This window comes from Aptenodytes patagonicus, unplaced genomic scaffold (genome assembly GCF_965638725.1).
Source record: "Aptenodytes patagonicus unplaced genomic scaffold, bAptPat1.pri.cur scaffold_623, whole genome shotgun sequence".
NCBI classification, from domain to species: domain Eukaryota; kingdom Metazoa; phylum Chordata; class Aves; order Sphenisciformes; family Spheniscidae; genus Aptenodytes; species Aptenodytes patagonicus.
This window is the reverse complement of record NW_027472517.1, coordinates 10,001-15,016: the sequence shown is the minus strand read 5'-3', so window position 1 is coordinate 15,016 and position 5,016 is coordinate 10,001.

The window sequence follows — 5,016 nt, the reverse complement described above, 5'->3', positions numbered from 1 at the left end:
CCGGGGGGGTTAACTTTTTTTTTCCCCCTTTTTCGGGATTTACGCGAATCTGGCGCAAGGGCCACCCCGTCCCTGTTTCAGCAGGGCGGCGGGGGGGCGTGGGGGGGGGTCCGGGGGGGTTAACTTTTTTTTTCCCCCTTTTTCGGGATTTACGCGAATCTGGCGCAAGGGCCACCCCGTCCCTGTTTCAGCAGGGCGGCGGGGGTCGTGGGGGGGGGTCCGGGGGGGTTAACTTTTTTTTTCCCCCTTTTTCGGGATTTACGCGAATCTGGCGCAAGGGCCACCCCGTCCCTGTTTCAGCAGGGCGGCGGGGGGGCGTGGGGGGGGGTCCGGGGGGGTTAACTTTTTTTTCCCCCCTTTTTCGGGATTTACGCGAATCTGGCGCAAGGGCCACCCCGTCCCTGTTTCAGCAGGGCGGCGGGGGGCGGGGGGGGGGGTCCGGGGGGGTTAACTTTTTTTTTCCCCCTTTTTCGGGATTTACGCGAATCTGGCGCAAGGGCCACCCCGTCCCTGTTTCAGCAGGGCGGCGGGGGGGCGTGGGGGGGGGTCCGGGGGGGTTAACTTTTTTTTCCCCCCTTTTTCGGGATTTACGCGAATCTGGCGCAAGGGCCACCCCGTCCCTGTTTCAGCAGGGCGGCGGGGGGCGGGGGGGGGGGTCCGGGGGGGTTAATTTTTTTTTTTTCTCCTTTTTCGGGATTTACGCGAATCTGGCGCAAGGGCCACCCCGTCCCTGTTTCAGCAGGGCGGCGGGGGGGCGTGGGGGGGGGTCCGGGGGGGTTAATTTTTTTTTTTCCCCTTTTTCGGGATTTACGCGAATCTGGCGCAAGGGCCACCCCGTCCCTGTTTCAGCAGGGCGGCGGGGGTCGTGGGGGGGGGTCCGGGGGGGTTAACTTTTTTTTCCCCCCTTTTTCGGGATTTACGCGAATCTGGCGCAAGGGCCACCCCGTCCCTGTTTCAGCAGGGCGGCGGGGGGCGTGGGGGGGGGTCCGGGGGGGTTAACTTTTTTTTTCCCCCTTTTTCGGGATTTACGCGAATCTGGCGCAAGGGCCACCCCGTCCCTGTTTCAGCAGGGCGGCGGGGGGGCGTGGGGGGGGGTCCGGGGGGGTTAACTTTTTTTTCCCCCCTTTTTCGGGATTTACGCGAATCTGGCGCAAGGGCCACCCCGTCCCTGTTTCAGCAGGGCGGCGGGGGTCGTGGGGGGGGGTCCGGGGGGGTTAACTTTTTTTTTCCCCCTTTTTCGGGATTTACGCGAATCTGGCGCAAGGGCCACCCCGTCCCTGTTTCAGCAGGGCGGCGGGGGGGCGTGGGGGGGGGTCCGGGGGGGTTAATTTTTTTTTTTCCCCTTTTTCGGGATTTACGCGAATCTGGCGCAAGGGCCACCCCGTCCCTGTTTCAGCAGGGCGGCGGGGGGGCGTGGGGGGGGGTCCGGGGGGGTTAACTTTTTTTTTTCCCCTTTTTCGGGATTTACGCGAATCTGGCGCAAGGGCCACCCCGTCCCTGTTTCAGCAGGGCGGCGGGGGGGCGTGGGGGGGGGTCCGGGGGGGTTATTTTTTTTTTTTCCCCTTTTTCGGGATTTACGCGAATCTGGCGCAAGGGCCACCCCGTCCCTGTTTCAGCAGGGCGGCGGGGGGGCGTGGGGGGGGGTCCGGGGGGGTTAACTTTTTTTTTTCCCCTTTTTCGGGATTTACGCGAATCTGGCGCAAGGGCCACCCCGTCCCTGTTTCAGCAGGGCGGCGGGGGGGCGTGGGGGGGGGTCCGGGGGGGTTAACTTTTTTTTTTCCCCTTTTTCGGGATTTACGCGAATCTGGCGCAAGGGCCACCCCGTCCCTGTTTCAGCAGGGCGGCGGGGGGGCGTGGGGGGGGGTCCGGGGGGGTTAACTTTTTTTTTTCCCCTTTTTCGGGATTTACGCGAATCATGGTACAAGGACGGCCACCCCGTCATTTTGAATGGATTTTTAAGAATTTCGGGTTTTTTAAACGCCCCCCTCCCCCGCCGCCGCCCTCAACGCACGCGCCCACAGGCACGCGCCCCCCCCGCCCCGAACCGGTGGCCGCCGTGCGCTCGCCGGCTTCACCGCCCCGTCCAGCCTCTCCGCTCCGCTCCGCCCCGCCCTCCCCCCCCCCCCCCCCGGCTCACGGCAAGTCTGCCCTCCCGGCCGGCTTTTTTCCTCCCCAGCTGGTAGGGGAGGGGCCGGGTAGAGGCGGCGGCCCCCGGGGCGAGTTCGCCGTCTGCCGGGAGACTTCAGGACGGGGCGTCCCTTGCCGGGTTATTATTTCTTTTTTTAATGAAACAAATGTATTAGAAGAAGTATCTGCGACCCTGCAGACGCCACCCGCCCCCCCCCCCGGCGGCACACGCGCGCTCAGAGAGACACACACACAGACACGGAGACACACACACACACACACACACACACACACACACAGAGACACAGACACAGACACAGACACAGACACAGACACAGACACAGACACACCGACACGCACACCTGCGCGCGCGCGCTCCCCCTCCCGCCCTCTCTCCCTCCCCGCGCTGCAGTTCCGTACGCGCCGGCCGGCGGGTGCGGCCCCTCCGCCCCGACCGCAGACTCTCCGGCGCCCCGGAGCAGCGGGGGGGGCGGGCTGGGGGAGGTGTGCGTCCGCAGCCGCGCGCTCTGCGCATGCGCGCGCGCCCCGCTGCCCGGCAACCGGGCCCCCGCCCGCCCGCCCGCCCGCCCACGGCGAAAGGGCGCCGGTTCCCGCCACGCCAACGTTCCCGCGCTCGGTCGCGACGGCGGCGGCAGCGGCAGGGGAGGGAGGCCGGCGCAGAGGCAGGCTGGGGAGGGGGGGGATACAGGGATTCGGAGAAGGTTTCCGTTTGGGTCGTTTGCGGGTTTTTTTTTCACACAGACACACACCCACCGCTGCCCCGTTTTGCGTTCGTTGGTTTTTCAGCCCGCGGCGGGGGCGGCGGGCAGGCGCGCAGCAGGGCGAGAGGGAGGGAGGGAGGGAGGCGGGAGCCGGGGCACGGGCACGGCAGGGCAGCGACTCGGCAGCCGGGCTTAGAGACCGCACGCCGCCGGGACTCCCCTCTGCCGCGCGGGCATAGAGGCGGCAGGGACGCCGCCGGCTCCTAAAGTCTCCCGGGGCGGCCAACCGACTGGCGGAAGGCGGGGGGGGGGGGGGGGGGGGGCGGGCGGGGCCGGGGGCCGCCACCTCTGCCCGGTCCGCGGCCCCCCGGCGGCTTCGGCGGCGAGGAAAAAAAAGGTAAGGCGGGGGGCGGGGGGGGGGGGAGGGCGGGCGCAAAGAAAAGCGATAAAGAAATGAAAAGCTGAAGGAACGGTAACAGAAAAGAAGCGGGGGGCGGGCGGGGCAGGCGCGTGTATCGGTAACGCGTTCCGGAACTAGCTCGACCGAGACAAACTACCGCTCGATTCCTCGAACTTTTTTTTTTTTTTTTTTTTTTTTACGCCTTCCTCTAGCGTACACCGGGAGGTAATCGCTAACTCTTTAACCGCGTCGATCGAGAGGAACGAATCGTGACGAGGACGTTGGAGTCTCCGTAATGAACGGTCGGTCGATGCGCGTTTGACCGCCGGCTTTCTCGCACCCCCGTAGATGTCGAAGACGCGTCGAGACGGCGAACTATTATGATAAGCCTACCGGCGATCAAGCGAGAAAGCGTGAAGAAATAGCGAGTCATGCTCGTTAATCGTCGACGACGAACAAGGCCTCGGTCCGTCTCGAGAAGGGACGACCGTCCCTCCGAACGCGTCACCCGTCGAGTCCTCCTCACCCTCTTACCGAACTCGGTCTCAAACGGTGTTCTCGCCGGACATCTACGGTAGAGAAGGAGGGCAACGGGTAGCGAGCCACGAACGAGCGTTGTTCGTTAATTATCGGTCCCCACAAACCTACACGCTCGGCTCCGCGCCGGGGCGGCCGGCTGCGCCCCGGCTCCGCGCCGGGCGGACAGGTCTACCCGGGGCTCCGCCAGAAAAGGGCGCGTCCGCGGCGGCTGCGCGAGGAAAGCCCGGCTGCGCCCCGGCCCCGCGCCGGGCGGACAGGTCTACCCGGGGCTCCGGGCGGACAGGTCTACCCGGGGCTCCGCGAGAAGAGGGCGAGTCCGCGGCGGCTGCGCGAGGAAAGCCCGGCTGCGCCCCGGCCCCGCGCCGGGCGGACAGGTCTACCCGGGGCTCCGCGACGAACGGGCGGGTCCGCGGCGGCTGCGCGAGGAAAGCCCGGCTGCGCCCCGGCCCCGCGCCGGGCGGACAGGTCTACCCGGGGCTCCGGGCGGACAGGTCTACCCGGGGCTCCGCGAGAAGAGGGCGAGTCCGCGGCGGCTGCGCGAGGAAAGCCCGGCTGCGCCCCGGCCCCGCGCCGGGCGGACAGGTCTACCCGGGGCTCCGCGACGAACGGGCGGGTCCGCGGCGGCTGCGCGAGGAAAGCCCGGCTGCGCCCCGGCCCCGCGCCGGGCGGACAGGTCTACCCGGGGCTCCGGGCGGACAGGTCTACCCGGGGCTCCGCGAGAAGAGGGCGAGTCCGCGGCGGCTGCGCGAGGAAAGCCCGGCTGCGCCCCGGCTCCGCGCCGGGCGGACAGGTCTACCCGGGGCTCCGCCAGGAAAGGGCGCGTCCGCGGCGGCTGCGCGAGGAAAGCCCGGCTGCGCCCCGGCCCCGCGCCGGGCGGACAGGTCTACCCGGGGCTCCGGGCGGACAGGTCTACCCGGGGCTCCGCGAGAAGAGGGCGAGTCCGCGGCGGCTGCGCGAGGAAAGCCCGGCTGCGCCCCGGCCCCGCGCCGGGCGGACAGGTCTACCCGGGGCTCCGCGACGAACGGGCGGGTCCGCGGCGGCTGCGCGAGGAAAGCCCGGCTGCGCCCCGGCCCCGCGCCGGGCGGACAGGTCTACCCGGGGCTCCGGGCGGACAGGTCTACCCGGGGCTCCGCGAGAAGAGGGCGAGTCCGCGGCGGCTGCGCGAGGAAAGCCCGGCTGCGCCCCGGCTCCGCGCCGGGCGGACAGGTCTACCCGGGGCTCCGCCAG